The sequence below is a fragment of the Triturus cristatus genome, chromosome 8, assembly GCF_964204655.1.
Source record: "Triturus cristatus chromosome 8, aTriCri1.1, whole genome shotgun sequence".
Classification (NCBI taxonomy): domain Eukaryota; kingdom Metazoa; phylum Chordata; class Amphibia; order Caudata; family Salamandridae; genus Triturus; species Triturus cristatus.
Genome location: NC_140591.1, coordinates 69,814,532 through 69,822,009, shown reverse-complemented (window position 1 = coordinate 69,822,009; position 7,478 = coordinate 69,814,532). Strand labels below are relative to the sequence as shown.

The 7,478-nt window shown below is 55.3% G+C and overlaps 3 pseudogenes; all 3 read left to right on the top strand.

Annotated features, from left to right (window-relative positions):
* The first annotated feature begins 276 nt into the window (after positions 1–276).
* Positions 277–1,755, top strand: LOC146801349 (18S ribosomal RNA; annotated as a pseudogene).
* Positions 1,756–2,734: 979 nt separating this feature from the next.
* On the top strand, positions 2,735–2,880 carry LOC146801348 (5.8S ribosomal RNA; annotated as a pseudogene).
* A 437-nt stretch (positions 2,881–3,317) lies between these two features.
* Positions 3,318–7,478, top strand: part of LOC146801347 (28S ribosomal RNA) — a 6,826-nt pseudogene continuing 2,665 nt past the window's right edge.

The window sequence follows — 7,478 nt, the reverse complement described above, 5'->3', positions numbered from 1 at the left end:
GTAGCAGACCTGTGGTGTCATTTTGGAGGGCTTCCCAGGGGTGGCATAATCCATGCTTCAGCCCCTGGTAGGCCTCTGGGGTACCTATGCCCTGGGTACATAGTATACCATATACTAGGGACTTATAAGGGCACCCCAGAATCCAATCTGTGGTGCACCTAAAGTACATGGAATCAATTTAGAGAGGAAGCAGCTAGGCTGGGGTCCTGAATAGCAGGGCCCAGCCACACTAAAGTCGAAAAACAGTGTTACAGCAGCAAAAAGTGGGAGTAACCATAAGAAGCAGATCCTACTCTCCTACACCCGTGACGGCGACGATACATTCAGATGTCTGCCCTATCAGGAAAGGGAGCCTGAGAAACGGCTACCACATCCAAGGAAGGCAGCAGGTGAGCAAATTACCCACTCCCGACTTGGGGGGGGTAGTGACAAAAAATAACTATACAGGACTCTTTCGAGGCCCTGTAATTGGAATGAGTACACTTTAAATCCTTTAATGAGGATCCATTGGAGGTCAAGTCTGGTGCCAGCAGCCACGGTAATTCCAGCTCCAATAGCGTATATTAAAGTTGCTGCAGTTATAAAGCTCGTAGTTGGATCTTGGGATTGAGCTGGCGGTCCACCGCGAGGCGAGCTACCGTCTGTCCCAGCTCCTGTCTCTCAGCACCCCCTTGATGCTCTTGACTGAGTGTCCTGGGGGTCCGAAGCGTTTACTGTAAAAAAATTAGAGTGTTCAAAGCAGGGTGGTCGCCTGAATACTTCAGCTAGGAATAATGGACTAGGACTCCGGTTCTATTTTGTTGGTTTTCGGAACTGGGACCATGATCGGTCGGGGGCATTCGTACTGTGCAACTAGAGGTGAAATTCTTGGACCGGCGCAAGACGAACCAAAGCGAAAGCATTTGCCAAGAATGTTTTCATTAATCAAGAACGAAAGTCGGAGGTTCGAAGACGATCAGATACCGTCGTAGTTCCGACCATAAATTATGTCGACTAACGATCCGGCGGCCTTATTTCCATGACCCGCTGAGCAGCTTCCGGGAAACCAAAGTCTTTGGGTTCTGGGGGGAGTATGGTTGCAAAGCTGAAACTTAAAAGGAATTAACGGAAGGGCACCACCAGAAGTGGAGCCTGCGGCTTAATTTGACTCAACACAGAAAACCTCATCCGGCCCACACACGGAAAGGATTGACAGATTGATAGCTCTTTCTCGATTCTGTGGGTGGTGGTGCATGGCCGTTCTTAGTTGGTGGAGTGATTTGTCTCGTTAATTCCGATAACAAACGACTCCTCCATGCTAACTTGTTACGCGACCCCCAGCGGTAGGCGTCCAACTTCTTAGAGGGACAAGTGGCGTTCAGCCACAAGAGATCGAGCAATAACAGGTCTGTGATGCCCTTAGATGTCCGGGGCTGCATGTGTGCTACACTGAATGGATCAGCGTGTGTCTACCCTTCACCGACAGGTGCGGGTAACCTGCTGAACCCCGTTCATGATAGGGATTGGGGATTGCAATTACTTCCCATGAACGAGGAATTCCCAGTAAGTACGGTCATAAGCTTGCGTTGATTAAGTCCCTGCCCTTTGTACACACCCCCGTCGCTACTACCGATTGGATGGTTTAGTGAGGTCCTCAGATCGGCCCCGCCGGGGTCGACAACGGCCCTGGCAGAGCGCCGAGAAGACCATCAAACTTGACTACCTAGAGGAAGTAAAAGTTGTAACAAAGTTTCCGTAGGTAAACCTGGATCATTAACGGTGGAGCAGCCCGAGCGACCGACGGCGCCAGCCCGAAGCCCTCAGCCCGCCTCCTGCAAGCACACACCGTAGGCACGCCCCAGGCGGCAGAGCGGTCCGCATCCGCATGGGGCGCTTGGCTGAGGACCGGGCCTTCGGCAGGCCTCTTCCACTGGGGAGGACCCGACCGACACGCAAGGAACCAGGGATGGGGGCGGCCCCCGTCCCCAGTCCCTTTCTGTGAGGGGCACAGCGGTAGGCCCTCCCGAGACGGAACCTAAGCTCACCCGGCACAACCCCCACAGTTAGGGGGAAACAGAAAGGCAGTGCATCCCTGGGCTGGTACCGCCCCACCCTCGAAAGGCCCTGCTGCAGGTTGGGCCCTCCCACGCCCAAGTCCCGGCCCGAACGGGTTCCGGGCAACTGAGGAGCGACTCTTCTCGAGCAGCAGGGTAGTCTGGAAGAGAAGGGGCCGAGGGCCTATGAGGGGACCCTGGCTCCTCTCTGTGGGAGGCATGCAAGATGGAGAGCCGCCTGGCTCTTCCCTACTGGCATCTCTGACCCGGGCGAGGGTGGGGTGGGCTAATCTCCAGCCTGCCGGCACGGCTCGGGGCCATCCGGCGACGGACGGCTGACGTGCAGGTGGGGCGGCCCTCCCTTGTTGCCAAGTACCCGGTTCGACCCAGTCCCGTGCGGCTGAGCCAAGGGGTTTGAAGACTCGAGCGGTCCCACCCGGGTTACTTCAGGAGGGACCGGTGACTGCGGGGCTGCCTGCTCCCGTCACTCCGGGAGCCCCCTTCCTCGCTGGTCGGGACTCCCGTGCCGAGCGCCTAGTAACGTTTTTTTTCTCCCAACGGTGCAGTCTGACTCCCAGAGGGGAAGCCTTGAACGGGGCGCCTGGGCAATCTCGCCGCGCAGGCAGTGGACAGACAGCATCGCCTTCCTCCCGCCTCTCCTGCGCCCACAGGTGGGCGAACGTTTTCGAAAAGTTGCCTGTGACTCTTGGCGGTGGATCACTCGGCTTGCGTCTCGATGAAGAACACAGCTAGCTGCGAGAATTAGTGTGATTGCAGGATGCATTGATCATCGAGCGCATCTTGCGGCCCCGGGTTTCCTGCCGGGGCTACGCCTGTCTGAGGGTCGCTCGATCGTCAATCACCCTGGGGCTTCACCGGGATGCAGCTGGGGCCTTTGCAGGGTTAGCTCCACTTCCCTTTGTCCCACCACAAGGTCAGACCCCCCAATCGCCCGTGGCAGGGTCCCTCGCCGGGTCCCGCCGCGGAGGTACGCCACCAGCGTGCCTGGCCCCGAGAAAGGGTCTGGTGACCGGTCCGCCCTGGGCCCATCCCGGGGCACCTGGCTGTGTGCCGCGCGTGGCTGTCTGTGGTGTCCCACCGGCTGCCGTGCGCACACGCCTCGGGCACCCACTTCCACGGCGGCTCCCCGGGAAGTGCTAACCCCCTCCAGATCCGATCCAGGGAAAGATGGTGTGCGTGCTGCTGGGACACCAGACCCCTGCTCTGGCAGGGGACTGGCCTCCCGCGGCGGCCCCCCGGCGCTCTAGCGTCTTCTTCCGACAACGACCTCAGATCAGACGTGGGGACCTGCTGAATTATAACGTATTACTAAGCGGAGGAAAAGAAACTAACCAGGAGTCCCCCAGTAACGGCGAGTGAAGAGCCCAGCGCCGAATCCCTGCCCGGCAGCGGGTCGCGGGAAATGTGGCATACAGAAGACCGACTTCCCAGCGTCGCTCAGGGGGCCCAAGTCCTTCTGATCGAGGCTCACCCCGCGGACGGTGTTAGGCCGGTAGCGTCCCCCGGTTCGCTGGGATCAGGTCTTCTCAGAGTCGGGTTGCTTGGGAATGCAGCCCAAAGCGGGTGGTACACTCCATCTAAGGCTAAATACGAGTGCAAGACCGATAGCCAACAAGTACCATAAGGGAAAGTTGGAAAGAACTTTGAAGAGAGAGTTCAAGAGGGAGTGAAATTGTCGAGAGGTAAACGGGTGAAGTCTGTGCAGTCCGCCCGGAGGATTCAACACGGCGGGAAGGTCGGTGGCCTGGGAGTTCCGGATCCCCTCCGCGGGTCTGGCGCCGGGCCCTACCCGGCCTCCGCAGGACACATTTCCTCCGGGCGGTGTGCCGCGACCGGCTCTGGGTCGGTTGGGAAGGCTTCGGGGTGGCAGGTGGCCCTCCGCTCCGGCAGAGGGTGTTACAGCCTCCCTGGCAGCAGCTTCACCATGTCCGTGGGGCCAAGGGAGATTTGACCGCCTCCCCAGGGCACCCGTTCCCGGCCACCCCTCGGGGCGCGCCGGGGCAGGGAAGGGGGGGACGGGCCCCCTGCTCCCGGTGTGACTGTCGATTGGGGTGGACTGTTCTCAGTGCGCCCTGACCGTGTCGTGCCGCCGGGCGGGGATGCCCACGCCAGGCGCCAGGGGTCTGCGGCGATGTCGGTTACCCATTCGACTAGTCTAGAAACACGGACCAAGGAGTCTAAAACATGCGCGAGTCGGAGGGTCGAGCGAAACCCTGTGGCGCAATGAAGGTGAGGGCCGGCGCGCGCTGGCTGAGGTGGGATCCTGCCGCGCTTCCAGCGGCGGGCGCACCACCGGCCCATTTAGCCCGCTCCGTCGGGGAGGTGGAGCATGAGCATGCGTGATAGGAACCCGAAAGATGGTGAACAATGGCTGGGCAGAACGAAGCCAGAGGAAACTCTGGTGGAGGTTCGTAGCGGTCCGGACGTGCAAATCGGTCATCTGACCTGGGTATAGGGGTGAAAGACTAATCGAACCATCTAGTAACTGGTTCCCTCTGAAGTTTCCCTCAGGATAGCTGGCGCTCGGAGCCCCCAGTTTTATCTGGTAAAGCAAATGATTAGAGGTCTTGGGGCCGAAACGATCTCAACCCGTTCTCATACTTTAAATGGGTAAGAAGCCCGGGTCGCTGGCATGGAGCTGGGCATGGAATGCGAGTGCCTAGTGGGCCACTTTTGGTAAGCAGAACTGGCGCTGCGGGATGAACCGAACGCTGGGTCGAGGCACCCGATGCCGACTCTCATCAGACCCCAGAAAAGGTGTTGGTTGATATAGACAGCAGGACGGTGGCCACAGAAGTCGGAATCCGCTAAGGAGTGTGTAACAACTCACCTGCCGAATCAACTAGCCCTGAAAATGGATGGCGCTGGAGCGTCAGGCCCATACCCGGCCGTCGTCTGCGCTGAGAGCTGCAGGGGCTAAGCCGTGATGACTAGGAAGGCCACTGCGGTGCAAACGGAAGCCTAGTGCGAGGGCCCGGGTGGAGCCGCCGCAGGTGCAGATCTTGGTGGTAGTAGCAAATATTCAAACTAGAACGTTGAAGGCCGAAGTGGAGAAGGGTTCCCTGTGAACGGCAGTTGAACATGGGTCAATCGGTCCTAAGAGATGGGCGAACGCCATTCGGAAGGGACGGACGATGACCTCCGTTGCCCTCGGCCGATCGAAAGGGAGTCGGGTTCAGATCCCCGAACCCAGAGTGGCAGAGACAGGCGCCCTCGTGGCGTCCAGTGTAGTAATGCAAAAGATCCCGGAGAAGCCGGCGAGAGCCCCGGGGAGAGTTCTCTTTTCTTTGTGAAGGGCAGGGCACCCTGGAATGGGTTTGCCCCGAGAGAGGGGCCTGAGCCTTGGACAGCATTGCGGTTCTGGGGGCATCCGGTGAGCTCTCGCTAGTCCTTGAAAATCCGGGAGAGATGGTGAAAATCTCACACCGGGCCTTACCCATATCTGCAGCAGGTCTCCAAGGTGAACAGCCTCTGGCATGTTGGAACAATGTAGGTATGGGAAGTCGGCAAGTCAGATCCGTAAGTTCGAGGTAAGGATTGTCTCTAAGGGCTGGGTCGGTCGGGCTGGGGCGCAAAGCGGGACGTGCGCCGCGGATGGACGAGGCACCTCCCTCTGGGTTGGCGGCGACTCTGGACGTGAGCCGGGCCCTTCCTGTGGATCGCCCCAGCTGCAGTGGTAGCCTTTCCCCGTGCCCCTTCCCCAGGAGTTCGGGGGCGGCGTTTTGCCTCGGCAGGTGCCTAGCAGCTGACTTAGCACTGGTGCGGACCAGGGGAATCCGACTATTTAATTAAAACAAATCATCGCGAAGGCCCGAGGAGGGTGTTGACGCAATGTGATTTCTGACCAGTGCTCTGAATGTCAGAGGGAAGAAATTCAATGAAGCGTGGGTAAACGGCGGGCGTAACCATGACTCTCTTAACCTATTCTCAGTTGGAGTGGCCTTAACCTCCCAGTGGTCCCACCGGTAACTGCCTCTATAGTGCTAGACTCTGCGTAGAGAAGTCTATAGAGACAGGTCAAACAAGGTTCTATCATGGCAGCGAGCGTGATAGTGAGAAGTGGCGAAGCAAATGAGCACAATTCCAGATGGGGTAGTTCCTGGAAAATAAAAACCCCATTAAGATGGCGTAAGGAGGTGCTGTCTTTTCCAGAAATCATTAACCTCCTCACCGAATTTGACAAACCAGCACCCGCTTCAAACAATGCAACAAGCAACAACGATTCAGATCACGATATGGGCCTTAGTTCACCCTCCGAAGCAGAAGAAGACACAACAGTAGACCTCAGTGAAACCATTGAGTTTGTGGCCTCCTCAGCCAAGAATGACATTGGTACAGCCAACTTTGAAAATCTACCTGATGTGTACGAGGTCAGCAAAGAATTGATAACAAAGAAAAGTGACTACACAAAAAAAGTCACATATTGGAAATACGCAAACGAAAAGTATAAATTTGACTTGTATGGAGACATATATGGAACTTTTAAAGAATTGAGAAAACATGTCTCCAACAAGCATAAAGGCTTCTATCTCAAAACGTATTGTTCAAAATGTGACAAAGAAGCCGAATACCACAATATTGCATGCCATTATGCGAAATGCAAAGGAAGACCTCAAAAAGGAGAGTTTGCCATTCCTGTTGAGCTTCTGTGACCTCAGATTTGGAACAAAGATTGGAGTTTCTCAACATGCTCGGCATGCGCATCCAAGAGCGCAAAATGAGGCTAGACTAGCAGCTTTAGCAAGCAGCAAACCATCAAAACTATGGTCACAGGAAGAAATACTGCTATTAGCAGAATTGGAAAAAATGTATGAAAACAAGAGATATATTAATGCGCTAATGGTTCCACATTTTGACAATAAAAACAGAAAACAAATTGCAGAAAAAAGAGGAGATGGAAGAGATAAGAGTAAAAAAATCGGCAAAAGATGTACTGCAAGCATCAAATGTTTCTGAAAATGACTCTTGCGATGAACCAGAGGTTACAGTGGAAGTAACAACAGAAAAGCGCAGAGACTTTATCAATCTCAAACGTGCGCAAAAAATCAAGAACTTTGATGAGCTGGAGGATAGAATCACAGAAGTTGAGAAGTACACCCAGAACATAGAGCAACACGATGCTGCTATGGATCTGATGGATGAGATAGTGACTTATATCTCAGAAAACACCACTGATATAAGTCCTGTACCCTCAAATCGTACCGGACCAACGAGCGAACCCAATAATGAGCCTATGACCCCTGCTCAAGATGAGCAACAGACTGCGTTAGTACAAAACAAGATATCAAAGAAAGATAAAAAAAAATGGAAGGCTCAATCGGTCACACAAGAAAAATTATGCAAAAGCAAAGTGCAGCTACAAAGAATACCAGGCAATGTTTCAATGCTCAGACGTGAGTCCCTTGCTCACTTTGCCACTGGATT